General features: G+C 52.5%; 14 non-coding genes across 14 annotated transcripts; all 14 read left to right on the top strand.

Moving 5' to 3' along the window:
• Positions 1-563: 563 nt before the first annotated feature.
• On the top strand, positions 564-754 carry LOC146817061 (U2 spliceosomal RNA). The gene has a single exon (XR_014964731.1). It is a non-coding gene; the product is annotated as a U2 spliceosomal RNA (small nuclear RNA).
• Positions 755-1744: 990 nt separating this feature from the next.
• LOC146817060 (U2 spliceosomal RNA) lies at positions 1745-1935 on the top strand. Its single transcript, XR_014964730.1, has one exon. It is a non-coding gene; the product is annotated as a U2 spliceosomal RNA (small nuclear RNA).
• Positions 1936-2925: 990 nt separating this feature from the next.
• On the top strand, positions 2926-3117 carry LOC146817059 (U2 spliceosomal RNA). The gene has a single exon (XR_014964899.1). It is a non-coding gene; the product is annotated as a U2 spliceosomal RNA (small nuclear RNA).
• Positions 3118-4111: 994 nt separating this feature from the next.
• LOC146817058 (U2 spliceosomal RNA) lies at positions 4112-4302 on the top strand. Its single transcript, XR_014964729.1, has one exon. It is a non-coding gene; the product is annotated as a U2 spliceosomal RNA (small nuclear RNA).
• A 994-nt stretch (positions 4303-5296) lies between these two features.
• LOC146817057 (U2 spliceosomal RNA) lies at positions 5297-5487 on the top strand. Its single transcript, XR_014964728.1, has one exon. It is a non-coding gene; the product is annotated as a U2 spliceosomal RNA (small nuclear RNA).
• A 990-nt stretch (positions 5488-6477) lies between these two features.
• Positions 6478-6668, top strand: LOC146817056 (U2 spliceosomal RNA). Its single transcript, XR_014964727.1, has one exon. It is a non-coding gene; the product is annotated as a U2 spliceosomal RNA (small nuclear RNA).
• Positions 6669-7668: 1000 nt separating this feature from the next.
• On the top strand, positions 7669-7860 carry LOC146817055 (U2 spliceosomal RNA). The gene has a single exon (XR_014964898.1). It is a non-coding gene; the product is annotated as a U2 spliceosomal RNA (small nuclear RNA).
• Positions 7861-8854: 994 nt separating this feature from the next.
• LOC146817054 (U2 spliceosomal RNA) lies at positions 8855-9045 on the top strand. Its single transcript, XR_014964726.1, has one exon. It is a non-coding gene; the product is annotated as a U2 spliceosomal RNA (small nuclear RNA).
• A 994-nt stretch (positions 9046-10039) lies between these two features.
• Positions 10040-10230, top strand: LOC146817053 (U2 spliceosomal RNA). Its single transcript, XR_014964725.1, has one exon. It is a non-coding gene; the product is annotated as a U2 spliceosomal RNA (small nuclear RNA).
• Positions 10231-11256: 1026 nt separating this feature from the next.
• On the top strand, positions 11257-11447 carry LOC146817052 (U2 spliceosomal RNA). Its single transcript, XR_014964724.1, has one exon. It is a non-coding gene; the product is annotated as a U2 spliceosomal RNA (small nuclear RNA).
• A 1008-nt stretch (positions 11448-12455) lies between these two features.
• LOC146817051 (U2 spliceosomal RNA) lies at positions 12456-12646 on the top strand. The gene has a single exon (XR_014964722.1). It is a non-coding gene; the product is annotated as a U2 spliceosomal RNA (small nuclear RNA).
• A 990-nt stretch (positions 12647-13636) lies between these two features.
• On the top strand, positions 13637-13827 carry LOC146817050 (U2 spliceosomal RNA). The gene has a single exon (XR_014964721.1). It is a non-coding gene; the product is annotated as a U2 spliceosomal RNA (small nuclear RNA).
• A 990-nt stretch (positions 13828-14817) lies between these two features.
• LOC146817049 (U2 spliceosomal RNA) lies at positions 14818-15009 on the top strand. Its single transcript, XR_014964897.1, has one exon. It is a non-coding gene; the product is annotated as a U2 spliceosomal RNA (small nuclear RNA).
• Positions 15010-16003: 994 nt separating this feature from the next.
• Positions 16004-16194, top strand: LOC146817048 (U2 spliceosomal RNA). Its single transcript, XR_014964720.1, has one exon. It is a non-coding gene; the product is annotated as a U2 spliceosomal RNA (small nuclear RNA).
• Positions 16195-16680: the final 486 nt, after the last annotated feature.

Genomic DNA, 16680 nt, shown 5'->3' with positions numbered 1-16680 from the left:
AGGGAGGGAGGGAGGGAGGGAGGGAGGCAGAGAAGTGGACACTGCCCTTGGCTTCTCTGAGCAATGAAGGAAAATACAGAGTCCTTTTCCTTCTTTGCCCGCCCCGCCCGTCCCCGAACGGCCACGAACGGCCAAGCCTTATCTATAGGCCTTTGGCTACAGGGGAGCAGTGTCCCGGGTAGGCGAGGGCGAGGCGCCGGCCACTTCCTGTCGGGGAGCTGTCCAGGGCATCCTGGCCTGATTCCCAGCATCCCCCGGCTGCCAGGCTTTCCGGCCAGCCGGCTAGAAGCAGAGGACAGGAAGGGGCGGGGCATGCAAATGCTAGAAAGAGGACAACGTGGGTATGCTAAGTGACGCCTAACGAGGCGAGAGCCGTGGAGGACTCTGGGAGCCGGGAGAAGGCCCGAGGCCAGGACCTCCTTTCTATGGGCACATGCTGAGCTCCCACTAGGAGTCAGAAAAAGAGGCGAAAGGGCCTCAAGCGACGGTGCGAGGGAAGACCCCGGTCCGGGTCAGCCAGGGAGATTGCTCCGGGAGGTGCGAATTCTGGCACCATTCTGGTTATCGCTTCTCGGCCTTTTGGCTAAGATCAAGTGTAGTATCTGTTCTTATCAGTTTAATATCTGATACGTCCTCTATCTGGGGACCATATATTAAATTGATTTTTGGAACAGGGAGATGGAATAGGAGCTTGCTCTGTCCACTCCACGCATCAACCTGGTATTGCAGTACCTCCAGGAATGGTGCACTTCCCCACCCGGGGAAAACAATGCTGTTGAAAGATAGATGAGAAAACGAAAGTAGCGCTTCACTACGAAACCCTGTAAAGTGGCGCTACTGTGTTTGCGCGCGAATAAAACCACCCTGGTCACCGCGTCTTGCTTTATTTATGTATTTATGTCATTGATGTGCCGCAAACGCGCTTTATTTATTTATTTATATATTTTTCACGTTTTCTGGAACTTTTTTTTATTTCTATTTCCTTCTCCATCCAGACGCTGCACTTTGGAAGAGAAAAATGTCAGAAGGAGACTGCTTTTCCAGCATCGGAGTTTCCTTCGTTTTTGGATCCATTTCACTGGGGAACGAATTGAGGAACTTTTACAGCAAGTCAGTAGGATCGAGGTAGAGACGGAAAGAGATGAGGAAAGAGAGGGAGGGAGGGAGAGAGAGAGGGAGGGAGGGAGGGAGGGAGGGAGGGAGGGAGGCAGAGAAGTGGACACTGCCCTTGGCTTCTCTGAGCAATGAAGGAAAATACAGAGTCCTTTTCCTTCTTTGCCCGCCCCGCCCGTCCCCGAACGGCCACGAACGGCCAAGCCTTATCTATAGGCCTTTGGCTACAGGGGAGCAGTGTCCCGGGTAGGCGAGGGCGAGGCGCCGGCCACTTCCTGTCGGGGAGCTGTCCAGGGCATCCTGGCCTGATTCCCAGCATCCCCCGGCTGCCAGGCTTTCCGGCCAGCCGGCTAGAAGCAGAGGACAGGAAGGGGCGGGGCATGCAAATGCTAGAAAGAGGACAACGTGGGTATGCTAAGTGACGCCTAACGAGGCGAGAGCCGTGGAGGACTCTGGGAGCCGGGAGAAGGCCCGAGGCCAGGACCTCCTTTCTATGGGCACATGCTGAGCTCCCACTAGGAGTCAGAAAAAGAGGCGAAAGGGCCTCAAGCGACGGTGCGAGGGAAGACCCCGGTCCGGGTCAGCCAGGGAGATTGCTCCGGGAGGTGCGAATTCTGGCACCATTCTGGTTATCGCTTCTCGGCCTTTTGGCTAAGATCAAGTGTAGTATCTGTTCTTATCAGTTTAATATCTGATACGTCCTCTATCTGGGGACCATATATTAAATTGATTTTTGGAACAGGGAGATGGAATAGGAGCTTGCTCTGTCCACTCCACGCATCAACCTGGTATTGCAGTACCTCCAGGAATGGTGCACTTCCCCACCCGGGGAAAACAATGCTGTTGAAAGATAGATGAGAAAACGAAAGTAGCGCTTCACTACGAAACCCTGTAAAGTGGCGCTACTGTGTTTGCGCGCGAATAAAACCACCCTGGTCACCGCGTCTTGCTTTATTTATGTATTTATGTCATTGATGTGCCGCAAACGCGCTTTATTTATTTATTTATATATTTTTCACGTTTTCTGGAACTTTTTTTTATTTCTATTTCCTTCTCCATCCAGACGCTGCACTTTGGAAGAGAAAAATGTCAGAAGGAGACTGCTTTTCCAGCATCGGAGTTTCCTTCGTTTTTGGATCCATTTCACTGGGGAACGAATTGAGGAACTTTTACAGCAAGTCAGTAGGATCGAGGTAGAGACGGAAAGAGATGAGGAAAGAGAGGGAGGGAGGGAGAGAGAGAGGGAGGGAGGGAGGGAGGGAGGGAGGGAGGGAGGCAGAGAAGTGGACACTGCCCTTGGCTTCTCTGAGCAATGAAGGAAAATACAGAGTCCTTTTCCTTCTTTGCCCGCCCCGCCCGTCCCCGAACGGCCACGAACGGCCAAGCCTTATCTATAGGCCTTTGGCTACAGGGGAGCAGTGTCCCGGGTAGGCGAGGGCGAGGCGCCGGCCACTTCCTGTCGGGGAGCTGTCCAGGGCATCCTGGCCTGATTCCCAGCATCCCCCGGCTGCCAGGCTTTCCGGCCAGCCGGCTAGAAGCAGAGGACAGGAAGGGGCGGGGCATGCAAATGCTAGAAAGAGGACAACGTGGGTATGCTAAGTGACGCCTAACGAGGCGAGAGCCGTGGAGGACTCTGGGAGCCGGGAGAAGGCCCGAGGCCAGGACCTCCTTTCTATGGGCACATGCTGAGCTCCCACTAGGAGTCAGAAAAAGAGGCGAAAGGGCCTCAAGCGACGGTGCGAGGGAAGACCCCGGTCCGGGTCAGCCAGGGAGATTGCTCCGGGAGGTGCGAATTCTGGCACCATTCTGGTTATCGCTTCTCGGCCTTTTGGCTAAGATCAAGTGTAGTATCTGTTCTTATCAGTTTAATATCTTGATACGTCCTCTATCTGGGGACCATATATTAAATTGATTTTTGGAACAGGGAGATGGAATAGGAGCTTGCTCTGTCCACTCCACGCATCAACCTGGTATTGCAGTACCTCCAGGAATGGTGCACTTCCCCACCCGGGGAAAACAATGCTGTTGAAAGATAGATGAGAAAACGAAAGTAGCGCTTCACTACGAAACCCTGTAAAGTGGCGCTACTGTGTTTGCGCGCGAATAAAACCACCCTGGTCACCGCGTCTTGCTTTATTTATGTATTTATGTCATTGATGTGCCGCAAACGCGCTTTATTTATTTATTTATATATTTTTCACGTTTTCTGGAACTTTTTTTTATTTCTATTTCCTTCTCCATCCAGACGCTGCACTTTGGAAGAGAAAAATGTCAGAAGGAGACTGCTTTTCCAGCATCGGAGTTTCCTTCGTTTTTGGATCCATTTCACTGGGGAACGAATTGAGGAACTTTTACAGCAAGTCAGTAGGATCGAGGTAGAGACGGAAAGAGATGAGGAAAGAGAGGGACGGAGGGAGAGAGAGAGGGAGGGAGGGAGGGAGGGAGGGAGGGAGGGAGGGAGGCAGAGAAGTGGACACTGCCCTTGGCTTCTCTGAGCAATGAAGGAAAATACAGAGTACTTTTCCTTCTTTGCCCGCCCCGCCCGTCCCCGAACGGCCACGAACGGCCAAGCCTTATCTATAGGCCTTTGGCTACAGGGGAGCAGTGTCCCGGGTAGGCGAGGGCGAGGCGCCGGCCACTTCCTGTCGGGGAGCTGTCCAGGGCATCCTGGCCTGATTCCCAGCATCCCCCGGCTGCCAGGCTTTCCGGCCAGCCGGCTAGAAGCAGAGGACAGGAAGGGGCGGGGCATGCAAATGCTAGAAAGAGGACAACGTGGGTATGCTAAGTGACGCCTAACGAGGCGAGAGCCGTGGAGGACTCTGGGAGCCGGGAGAAGGCCCGAGGCCAGGACCTCCTTTCTATGGGCACATGCTGAGCTCCCACTAGGAGTCAGAAAAAGAGGCGAAAGGGCCTCAAGCGACGGTGCGAGGGAAGACCCCGGTCCGGGTCAGCCAGGGAGATTGCTCCGGGAGGTGCGAATTCTGGCACCATTCTGGTTATCGCTTCTCGGCCTTTTGGCTAAGATCAAGTGTAGTATCTGTTCTTATCAGTTTAATATCTGATACGTCCTCTATCTGGGGACCATATATTAAATTGATTTTTGGAACAGGGAGATGGAATAGGAGCTTGCTCTGTCCACTCCACGCATCAACCTGGTATTGCAGTACCTCCAGGAATGGTGCACTTCCCCACCCGGGGAAAACAATGCTGTTGAAAGATAGATGAGAAAACGAAAGTAGCGCTTCACTACGAAACCCTGTAAAGTGGCGCTACTGTGTTTGCGCGCGAATAAAACCACCCTGGTCACCGCGTCTTGCTTTATTTATGTATTTATGTCATTGATGTGCCGCAAACGCGCTTTATTTATTTATTTATATATTTTTCACGTTTTCTGGAACTTTTTTTTATTTCTATTTCCTTCTCCATCCAGACGCTGCACTTTGGAAGAGAAAAATGTCAGAAGGAGACTGCTTTTCCAGCATCGGAGTTTCCTTCGTTTTTGGATCCATTTCACTGGGGAACGAATTGAGGAACTTTTACAGCAAGTCAGTAGGATCGAGGTAGAGACGGAAAGAGATGAGGAAAGAGAGGGACGGAGGGAGAGAGAGAGGGAGGGAGGGAGGGAGGGAGGGAGGGAGGGAGGGAGGCAGAGAAGTGGACACTGCCCTTGGCTTCTCTGAGCAATGAAGGAAAATACAGAGTACTTTTCCTTCTTTGCCCGCCCCGCCCGTCCCCGAACGGCCACGAACGGCCAAGCCTTATCTATAGGCCTTTGGCTACAGGGGAGCAGTGTCCCGGGTAGGCGAGGGCGAGGCGCCGGCCACTTCCTGTCGGGGAGCTGTCCAGGGCATCCTGGCCTGATTCCCAGCATCCCCCGGCTGCCAGGCTTTCCGGCCAGCCGGCTAGAAGCAGAGGACAGGAAGGGGCGGGGCATGCAAATGCTAGAAAGAGGACAACGTGGGTATGCTAAGTGACGCCTAACGAGGCGAGAGCCGTGGAGGACTCTGGGAGCCGGGAGAAGGCCCGAGGCCAGGACCTCCTTTCTATGGGCACATGCTGAGCTCCCACTAGGAGTCAGAAAAAGAGGCGAAAGGGCCTCAAGCGACGGTGCGAGGGAAGACCCCGGTCCGGGTCAGCCAGGGAGATTGCTCCGGGAGGTGCGAATTCTGGCACCATTCTGGTTATCGCTTCTCGGCCTTTTGGCTAAGATCAAGTGTAGTATCTGTTCTTATCAGTTTAATATCTGATACGTCCTCTATCTGGGGACCATATATTAAATTGATTTTTGGAACAGGGAGATGGAATAGGAGCTTGCTCTGTCCACTCCACGCATCAACCTGGTATTGCAGTACCTCCAGGAATGGTGCACTTCCCCACCCGGGGAAAACAATGCTGTTGAAAGATAGATGAGAAAACGAAAGTAGCGCTTCACTACGAAACCCTGTAAAGTGGCGCTACTGTGTTTGCGCGCGAATAAAACCACCCTGGTCACCGCGTCTTGCTTTATTTATGTATTTATGTCATTGATGTGCCGCAAACGCGCTTTATTTATTTATTTATATATTTTTCACGTTTTCTGGAACTTTTTTTTATTTCTATTTCCTTCTCCATCCAGACGCTGCACTTTGGAAGAGAAAAATGTCAGAAGGAGACTGCTTTTCCAGCATCGGAGTTTCCTTCGTTTTTGGATCCATTTCACTGGGGAACGAATTGAGGAACTTTTACAGCAAGTCAGTAGGATCGAGGTAGAGACGGAAAGAGATGAGGAAAGAGAGGGAGGGAGGGAGAGAGAGAGGGAGGGAGGGAGGGAGGGAGGGAGGGAGGGAGGCAGAGAAGTGGACACTGCCCTTGGCTTCTCTGAGCAATGAAGGAAAATACAGAGTCCTTTTCCTTCTTTGCCCGCCCCGCCCGTCCCCGAACGGCCACGAACGGCCAAGCCTTATCTATAGGCCTTTGGCTACAGGGGAGCAGTGTCCCGGGTAGGCGAGGGCGAGGCGCCGGCCACTTCCTGTCGGGGAGCTGTCCAGGGCATCCTGGCCTGATTCCCAGCATCCCCCGGCTGCCAGGCTTTCCGGCCAGCCGGCTAGAAGCAGAGGACAGGAAGGGGCGGGGCATGCAAATGCTAGAAAGAGGACAACGTGGGTATGCTAAGTGACGCCTAACGAGGCGAGAGCCGTGGAGGACTCTGGGAGCCGGGAGAAGGCCCGAGGCCAGGACCTCCTTTCTATGGGCACATGCTGAGCTCCCACTAGGAGTCAGAAAAAGAGGCGAAAGGGCCTCAAGCGACGGTGCGAGGGAAGACCCCGGTCCGGGTCAGCCAGGGAGATTGCTCCGGGAGGTGCGAATTCTGGCACCATTCTGGTTATCGCTTCTCGGCCTTTTGGCTAAGATCAAGTGTAGTATCTGTTCTTATCAGTTTAATATCTGATACGTCCTCTATCTGGGGACCATATATTAAATTGATTTTTGGAACAGGGAGATGGAATAGGAGCTTGCTCTGTCCACTCCACGCATCAACCTGGTATTGCAGTACCTCCAGGAATGGTGCACTTCCCCACCCGGGGAAAACAATGCTGTTGAAAGATAGATGAGAAAACGAAAGTAGCGCTTCACTACGAAACCCTGTAAAGTGGCGCTACTGTGTTTGCGCGCGAATAAAACCACCCTGGTCACCGCGTCTTGCTTTATTTATGTATTTATGTCATTGATGTGCCGCAAACGCGCTTTATTTATTTATTTATATATTTTTCACGTTTTCTGGAACTTTTTTTTATTTCTATTTCCTTCTCCATCCAGACGCTGCACTTTGGAAGAGAAAAATGTCAGAAGGAGACTGCTTTTCCAGCATCGGAGTTTCCTTCGTTTTTGGATCCATTTCACTGGGGAACGAATTGAGGAAGTTTTACAGCAAGTCAGTAGGATCGAGGTAGAGACGGAAAGAGATGAGGAAAGAGAGGGAGGGAGGGAGAGAGAGAGAGAGAGAGAGAGAGGGAGGGAGGGAGGGAGGGAGGGAGGGAGGCAGAGAAGTGGACACTGCCCTTGGCTTCTCTGAGCAATGAAGGAAAATACAGAGTCCTTTTCCTTCTTTGCCCGCCCCGCCCGTCCCCGAACGGCCACGAACGGCCAAGCCTTATCTATAGGCCTTTGGCTACAGGGGAGCAGTGTCCCGGGTAGGCGAGGGCGAGGCGCCGGCCACTTCCTGTCGGGGAGCTGTCCAGGGCATCCTGGCCTGATTCCCAGCATCCCCCGGCTGCCAGGCTTTCCGGCCAGCCGGCTAGAAGCAGAGGACAGGAAGGGGCGGGGCATGCAAATGCTAGAAAGAGGACAACGTGGGTATGCTAAGTGACGCCTAACGAGGCGAGAGCCGTGGAGGACTCTGGGAGCCGGGAGAAGGCCCGAGGCCAGGACCTCCTTTCTATGGGCACATGCTGAGCTCCCACTAGGAGTCAGAAAAAGAGGCGAAAGGGCCTCAAGCGACGGTGCGAGGGAAGACCCCGGTCCGGGTCAGCCAGGGAGATTGCTCCGGGAGGTGCGAATTCTGGCACCATTCTGGTTATCGCTTCTCGGCCTTTTGGCTAAGATCAAGTGTAGTATCTGTTCTTATCAGTTTAATATCTTGATACGTCCTCTATCTGGGGACCATATATTAAATTGATTTTTGGAACAGGGAGATGGAATAGGAGCTTGCTCTGTCCACTCCACGCATCAACCTGGTATTGCAGTACCTCCAGGAATGGTGCACTTCCCCACCCGGGGAAAACAATGCTGTTGAAAGATAGATGAGAAAACGAAAGTAGCGCTTCACTACGAAACCCTGTAAAGTGGCGCTACTGTGTTTGCGCGCGAATAAAACCACCCTGGTCACCGCGTCTTGCTTTATTTATGTATTTATGTCATTGATGTGCCGCAAACGCGCTTTATTTATTTATTTATATATTTTTCACGTTTTCTGGAACTTTTTTTTATTTCTATTTCCTTCTCCATCCAGACGCTGCACTTTGGAAGAGAAAAATGTCAGAAGGAGACTGCTTTTCCAGCATCGGAGTTTCCTTCGTTTTTGGATCCATTTCACTGGGGAACGAATTGAGGAACTTTTACAGCAAGTCAGTAGGATCGAGGTAGAGACGGAAAGAGATGAGGAAAGAGAGGGACGGAGGGAGAGAGAGAGGGAGGGAGGGAGGGAGGGAGGGAGGGAGGGAGGGAGGCAGAGAAGTGGACACTGCCCTTGGCTTCTCTGAGCAATGAAGGAAAATACAGAGTACTTTTCCTTCTTTGCCCGCCCCGCCCGTCCCCGAACGGCCACGAACGGCCAAGCCTTATCTATAGGCCTTTGGCTACAGGGGAGCAGTGTCCCGGGTAGGCGAGGGCGAGGCGCCGGCCACTTCCTGTCGGGGAGCTGTCCAGGGCATCCTGGCCTGATTCCCAGCATCCCCCGGCTGCCAGGCTTTCCGGCCAGCCGGCTAGAAGCAGAGGACAGGAAGGGGCGGGGCATGCAAATGCTAGAAAGAGGACAACGTGGGTATGCTAAGTGACGCCTAACGAGGCGAGAGCCGTGGAGGACTCTGGGAGCCGGGAGAAGGCCCGAGGCCAGGACCTCCTTTCTATGGGCACATGCTGAGCTCCCACTAGGAGTCAGAAAAAGAGGCGAAAGGGCCTCAAGCGACGGTGCGAGGGAAGACCCCGGTCCGGGTCAGCCAGGGAGATTGCTCCGGGAGGTGCGAATTCTGGCACCATTCTGGTTATCGCTTCTCGGCCTTTTGGCTAAGATCAAGTGTAGTATCTGTTCTTATCAGTTTAATATCTGATACGTCCTCTATCTGGGGACCATATATTAAATTGATTTTTGGAACAGGGAGATGGAATAGGAGCTTGCTCTGTCCACTCCACGCATCAACCTGGTATTGCAGTACCTCCAGGAATGGTGCACTTCCCCACCCGGGGAAAACAATGCTGTTGAAAGATAGATGAGAAAACGAAAGTAGCGCTTCACTACGAAACCCTGTAAAGTGGCGCTACTGTGTTTGCGCGCGAATAAAACCACCCTGGTCACCGCGTCTTGCTTTATTTATGTATTTATGTCATTGATGTGCCGCAAACGCGCTTTATTTATTTATTTATATATTTTTCACGTTTTCTGGAACTTTTTTTTATTTCTATTTCCTTCTCCATCCAGACGCTGCACTTTGGAAGAGAAAAATGTCAGAAGGAGACTGCTTTTCCAGCATCGGAGTTTCCTTCGTTTTTGGATCCATTTCACTGGGGAACGAATTGAGGAACTTTTACAGCAAGTCAGTAGGATCGAGGTAGAGACGGAAAGAGATGAGGAAAGAGAGGGACGGAGGGAGAGAGAGAGGGAGGGAGGGAGGGAGGGAGGGAGGGAGGGAGGGAGGCAGAGAAGTGGACACTGCCCTTGGCTTCTCTGAGCAATGAAGGAAAATACAGAGTACTTTTCCTTCTTTGCCCGCCCCGCCCGTCCCCGAACGGCCACGAACGGCCAAGCCTTATCTATAGGCCTTTGGCTACAGGGGAGCAGTGTCCCGGGTAGGCGAGGGCGAGGCGCCGGCCACTTCCTGTCGGGGAGCTGTCCAGGGCATCCTGGCCTGATTCCCAGCATCCCCCGGCTGCCAGGCTTTCCGGCCAGCCGGCTAGAAGCAGAGGACAGGAAGGGGCGGGGCATGCAAATGCTAGAAAGAGGACAACGTGGGTATGCTAAGTGACGCCTAACGAGGCGAGAGCCGTGGAGGACTCTGGGAGCCGGGAGAAGGCCCGAGGCCAGGACCTCCTTTCTATGGGCACATGCTGAGCTCCCACTAGGAGTCAGAAAAAGAGGCGAAAGGGCCTCAAGCGACGGTGCGAGGGAAGACCCCGGTCCGGGTCAGCCAGGGAGATTGCTCCGGGAGGTGCGAATTCTGGCACCATTCTGGTTATCGCTTCTCGGCCTTTTGGCTAAGATCAAGTGTAGTATCTGTTCTTATCAGTTTAATATCTGATACGTCCTCTATCTGGGGACCATATATTAAATTGATTTTTGGAACAGGGAGATGGAATAGGAGCTTGCTCTGTCCACTCCACGCATCAACCTGGTATTGCAGTACCTCCAGGAATGGTGCACTTCCCCACCCGGGGAAAACAATGCTGTTGAAAGATAGATGAGAAAACGAAAGTAGCGCTTCACTACGAAACCCTGTAAAGTGGCGCTACTGTGTTTGCGCGCGAATAAAACCACCCTGGTCACCGCGTCTTGCTTTATTTATGTATTTATGTCATTGATGTGCCGCAAACGCGCTTTATTTATTTATTTATATATTTTTCACGTTTTCTGGAACTTTTTTTTATTTCTATTTCCTTCTCCATCCAGACGCTGCACTTTGGAAGAGAAAAATGTCAGAAGGAGACTGCTTTTCCAGCATCGGAGTTTCCTTCGTTTTTGGATCCATTTCACTGGGGAACGAATTGAGGAAGTTTTACAGCAAGTCAGTAGGATCGAGGTAGAGACGGAAAGAGATGAGGAAAGAGAGGGAGGGAGGGAGAGAGAGAGAGAGAGAGAGAGAGAGAGAGAGAGAGAGAGAGGGAGGGAGGGAGGGAGGGAGGGAGGGAGGGAGGGAGGCAGAGAAGTGGACACTGCCCTTGGCTTCTCTGAGCAATGAAGGAAAATACAGAGTCCTTTTCCTTCTTTGCCCGCCCCGCCCGTCCCCGAACGGCCACGAACGGCCAAGCCTTATCTATAGGCCTTTGGCTACAGGGGAGCAGTGTCCCGGGTAGGCGAGGGCGAGGCGCCGGCCACTTCCTGTCGGGGAGCTGTCCAGGGCATCCTGGCCTGATTCCCAGCATCCCCCGGCTGCCAGGCTTTCCGGCCAGCCGGCTAGAAGCAGAGGACAGGAAGGGGCGGGGCATGCAAATGCTAGAAAGAGGACAACGTGGGTATGCTAAGTGACGCCTAACGAGGCGAGAGCCGTGGCGAACTCTGGGAGCCGGGAGAAGGCCCGAGGCCAGGACCTCCTTTCTATGGGCACATGCTGAGCTCCCACTAGGAGTCAGAAAAAGAGGCGAAAGGGCCTCAAGCGACGGTGCGAGGGAAGACCCCGGTCCGGGTCAGCCAGGGAGATTGCTCCGGGAGGTGCGAATTCTGGCACCATTCTGGTTATCGCTTCTCGGCCTTTTGGCTAAGATCAAGTGTAGTATCTGTTCTTATCAGTTTAATATCTGATACGTCCTCTATCTGGGGACCATATATTAAATTGATTTTTGGAACAGGGAGATGGAATAGGAGCTTGCTCTGTCCACTCCACGCATCAACCTGGTATTGCAGTACCTCCAGGAATGGTGCACTTCCCCACCCGGGGAAAACAATGCTGTTGAAAGATAGATGAGAAAACGAAAGTAGCGCTTCACTACGAAACCCTGTAAAGTGGCGCTACTGTGTTTGCGCGCGAATAAAACCACCCTGGTCACCGCGTCTTGCTTTATTTATGTATTTATGTCATTGATGTGCCGCAAACGCGCTTTATTTATTTATTTATATATTTTTCACGTTTTCTGGAACTTTTTTTTATTTCTATTTCCTTCTCCATCCAGACGCTGCACTTTGGAAGAGAAAAATGTCAGAAGGAGACTGCTTTTCCAGCATCGGAGTTTCCTTCGTTTTTGGATCCATTTCACTGGGGAACGAATTGAGGAAGTTTTACAGCAAGTCAGTAGGATCGAGGTAGAGACGGAAAGAGATGAGGAAAGAGAGGGAGGGAGGGAGAGAGAGAGAGAGAGAGAGAGAGGGAGGGAGGGAGGGAGGGAGGGAGGGAGGGAGGGAGGCAGAGAAGTGGACACTGCCCTTGGCTTCTCTGAGCAATGAAGGAAAATACAGAGTCCTTTTCCTTCTTTGCCCGCCCCGCCCGTCCCCGAACGGCCACGAACGGCCAAGCCTTATCTATAGGCCTTTGGCTACAGGGGAGCAGTGTCCCGGGTAGGCGAGGGCGAGGCGCCGGCCACTTCCTGTCGGGGAGCTGTCCAGGGCATCCTGGCCTGATTCCCAGCATCCCCCGGCTGCCAGGCTTTCCGGCCAGCCGGCTAGAAGCAGAGGACAGGAAGGGGCGGGGCATGCAAATGCTAGAAAGAGGACAACGTGGGTATGCTAAGTGACGCCTAACGAGGCGAGAGCCGTGGAGGACTCTGGGAGCCGGGAGAAGGCCCGAGGCCAGGACCTCCTTTCTATGGGCACATGCTGAGCTCCCACTAGGAGTCAGAAAAAGAGGCGAAAGGGCCTCAAGCGACGGTGCGAGGGAAGACCCCGGTCCGGGTCAGCCAGGGAGATTGCTCCGGGAGGTGCGAATTCTGGCACCATTCTGGTTATCGCTTCTCGGCCTTTTGGCTAAGATCAAGTGTAGTATCTGTTCTTATCAGTTTAATATCTGATACGTCCTCTATCTGGGGACCATATATTAAATTGATTTTTGGAACAGGGAGATGGAATAGGAGCTTGCTCTGTCCACTCCACGCATCAACCTGGTATTGCAGTACCTCCAGGAATGGTGCACTTCCCCACCCGGGGAAAACAATGCTGTTGAAAGATAGATGAGAAAACGAAAGTAGCGCTTCACTACGAAACCCTGTAAAGTGGCGCTACTGTGTTTGCGCGCGAATAAAACCACCCTGGTCACCGCGTCTTGCTTTATTTATGTATTTATGTCATTGATGTGCCGCAAACGCGCTTTATTTATTTATTTATATATTTTTCACGTTTTCTGGAACTTTTTTTTATTTCTATTTCCTTCTCCATCCAGACGCTGCACTTTGGAAGAGAAAAATGTCAGAAGGAGACTGCTTTTCCAGCATCGGAGTTTCCTTCGTTTTTGGATCCATTTCACTGGGGAACGAATTGAGGAACTTTTACAGCAAGTCAGTAGGATCGAGGTAGAGACGGAAAGAGATGAGGAAAGAGAGGGAGGGAGGGAGAGAGAGAGGGAGGGAGGGAGGGAGGGAGGGAGGGAGGGAGGCAGAGAAGTGGACACTGCCCTTGGCTTCTCTGAGCAATGAAGGAAAATACAGAGTCCTTTTCCTTCTTTGCCCGCCCCGCCCGTCCCCGAACGGCCACGAACGGCCAAGCCTTATCTATAGGCCTTTGGCTACAGGGGAGCAGTGTCCCGGGTAGGCGAGGGCGAGGCGCCGGCCACTTCCTGTCGGGGAGCTGTCCAGGGCATCCTGGCCTGATTCCCAGCATCCCCCGGCTGCCAGGCTTTCCGGCCAGCCGGCTAGAAGCAGAGGACAGGAAGGGGCGGGGCATGCAAATGCTAGAAAGAGGACAACGTGGGTATGCTAAGTGACGCCTAACGAGGCGAGAGCCGTGGAGGACTCTGGGAGCCGGGAGAAGGCCCGAGGCCAGGACCTCCTTTCTATGGGCACATGCTGAGCTCCCACTAGGAGTCAGAAAAAGAGGCGAAAGGGCCTCAAGCGACGGTGCGAGGGAAGACCCCGGTCCGGGTCAGCCAGGGAGATTGCTCCGGGAGGTGCGAATTCTGGCACCATTCTGGTTATCGCTTCTCGGCCTTTTGGCTAAGATCAAGTGTAGTATCTGTTCTTATCAGTTTAATATCTGATACGTCCTCTATCTGGGGACCATATATTAAATTGATTTTTGGAACAGGGAGATGGAATAGGAGCTTGCTCTGTCCACTCCACGCATCAACCTGGTATTGCAGTACCTCCAGGAATGGTGCACTTCCCCACCCGGGGAAAACAATGCTGTTGAAAGATAGATGAGAAAACGAAAGTAGCGCTTCACTACGAAACCCTGTAAAGTGGCGCTACTGTGTTTGCGCGCGAATAAAACCACCCTGGTCACCGCGTCTTGCTTTATTTATGTATTTATGTCATTGATGTGCCGCAAACGCGCTTTATTTATTTATTTATATATTTTTCACGTTTTCTGGAACTTTTTTTTATTTCTATTTCCTTCTCCATCCAGACGCTGCACTTTGGAAGAGAAAAATGTCAGAAGGAGACTGCTTTTCCAGCATCGGAGTTTCCTTCGTTTTTGGATCCATTTCACTGGGGAACGAATTGAGGAACTTTTACAGCAAGTCAGTAGGATCGAGGTAGAGACGGAAAGAGATGAGGAAAGAGAGGGAGGGAGGGAGAGAGAGAGGGAGGGAGGGAGGGAGGGAGGGAGGGAGGGAGGCAGAGAAGTGGACACTGCCCTTGGCTTCTCTGAGCAATGAAGGAAAATACAGAGTCCTTTTCCTTCTTTGCCCGCCCCGCCCGTCCCCGAACGGCCACGAACGGCCAAGCCTTATCTATAGGCCTTTGGCTACAGGGGAGCAGTGTCCCGGGTAGGCGAGGGCGAGGCGCCGGCCACTTCCTGTCGGGGAGCTGTCCAGGGCATCCTGGCCTGATTCCCAGCATCCCCCGGCTGCCAGGCTTTCCGGCCAGCCGGCTAGAAGCAGAGGACAGGAAGGGGCGGGGCATGCAAATGCTAGAAAGAGGACAACGTGGGTATGCTAAGTGACGCCTAACGAGGCGAGAGCCGTGGAGGACTCTGGGAGCCGGGAGAAGGCCCGAGGCCAGGACCTCCTTTCTATGGGCACATGCTGAGCTCCCACTAGGAGTCAGAAAAAGAGGCGAAAGGGCCTCAAGCGACGGTGCGAGGGAAGACCCCGGTCCGGGTCAGCCAGGGAGATTGCTCCGGGAGGTGCGAATTCTGGCACCATTCTGGTTATCGCTTCTCGGCCTTTTGGCTAAGATCAAGTGTAGTATCTGTTCTTATCAGTTTAATATCTTGATACGTCCTCTATCTGGGGACCATATATTAAATTGATTTTTGGAACAGGGAGATGGAATAGGAGCTTGCTCTGTCCACTCCACGCATCAACCTGGTATTGCAGTACCTCCAGGAATGGTGCACTTCCCCACCCGGGGAAAACAATGCTGTTGAAAGATAGATGAGAAAACGAAAGTAGCGCTTCACTACGAAACCCTGTAAAGTGGCGCTACTGTGTTTGCGCGCGAATAAAACCACCCTGGTCACCGCGTCTTGCTTTATTTATGTATTTATGTCATTGATGTGCCGCAAACGCGCTTTATTTATTTATTTATATATTTTTCACGTTTTCTGGAACTTTTTTTTATTTCTATTTCCTTCTCCATCCAGACGCTGCACTTTGGAAGAGAAAAATGTCAGAAGGAGACTGCTTTTCCAGCATCGGAGTTTCCTTCGTTTTTGGATCCATTTCACTGGGGAACGAATTGAGGAACTTTTACAGCAAGTCAGTAGGATCGAGGTAGAGACGGAAAGAGATGAGGAAAGAGAGGGACGGAGGGAGAGAGAGAGGGAGGGAGGGAGGGAGGGAGGGAGGGAGGGAGGGAGGCAGAGAAGTGGACACTGCCCTTGGCTTCTCTGAGCAATGAAGGAAAATACAGAGTACTTTTCCTTCTTTGCCCGCCCCGCCCGTCCCCGAACGGCCACGAACGGCCAAGCCTTATCTATAGGCCTTTGGCTACAGGGGAGCAGTGTCCCGGGTAGGCGAGGGCGAGGCGCCGGCCACTTCCTGTCGGGGAGCTGTCCAGGGCATCCTGGCCTGATTCCCAGCATCCCCCGGCTGCCAGGCTTTCCGGCCAGCCGGCTAGAAGCAGAGGACAGGAAGGGGCGGGGCATGCAAATGCTAGAAAGAGGACAACGTGGGTATGCTAAGTGACGCCTAACGAGGCGAGAGCCGTGGAGGACTCTGGGAGCCGGGAGAAGGCCCGAGGCCAGGACCTCCTTTCTATGGGCACATGCTGAGCTCCCACTAGGAGTCAGAAAAAGAGGCGAAAGGGCCTCAAGCGACGGTGCGAGGGAAGACCCCGGTCCGGGTCAGCCAGGGAGATTGCTCCGGGAGGTGCGAATTCTGGCACCATTCTGGTTATCGCTTCTCGGCCTTTTGGCTAAGATCAAGTGTAGTATCTGTTCTTATCAGTTTAATATCTGATACGTCCTCTATCTGGGGACCATATATTAAATTGATTTTTGGAACAGGGAGATGGAATAGGAGCTTGCTCTGTCCACTCCACGCATCAACCTGGTATTGCAGTACCTCCAGGAATGGTGCACTTCCCCACCCGGGGAAAACAATGCTGTTGAAAGATAGATGAGAAAACGAAAGTAGCGCTTCACTACGAAACCCTGTAAAGTGGCGCTACTGTGTTTGCGCGCGAATAAAACCACCCTGGTCACCGCGTCTTGCTTTATTTATGTATTTATGTCATTGATGTGCCGCAAACGCGCTTTATTTATTTATTTATATATTTTTCACGTTTTCTGGAACTTTTTTTTATTTCTATTTCCTTCTCCATCCAGACGCTGCACTTTGGAAGAGAAAAATGTCAGAAGGAGACTGCTTTTCCAGCATCGGAGTTTCCTTCGTTTTTGGATCCATTTCACTGGGGAACGAATTGAGGAACTTTTACAGCAAGTCAGTAGGATCGAGGTAGAGACGGAAAGAGATGAGGAAAGAGAGGGAGGGAGGGAGAGAGAGAGGGAGGGAGGGAGGGAGGGAGGGAGGGAGGGAGGCAGAGAAGTGGACACTGCCCTTGGCTTCTCTG

The sequence above is a fragment of the Triturus cristatus genome, chromosome 6 (assembly GCF_964204655.1).
Source record: "Triturus cristatus chromosome 6, aTriCri1.1, whole genome shotgun sequence".
NCBI classification, from domain to species: Eukaryota; Metazoa; Chordata; class Amphibia; order Caudata; family Salamandridae; genus Triturus; species Triturus cristatus.
Note: the sequence above shows the minus strand (reverse complement) of the source record. Positions and strands in the feature narration are given on the sequence as shown.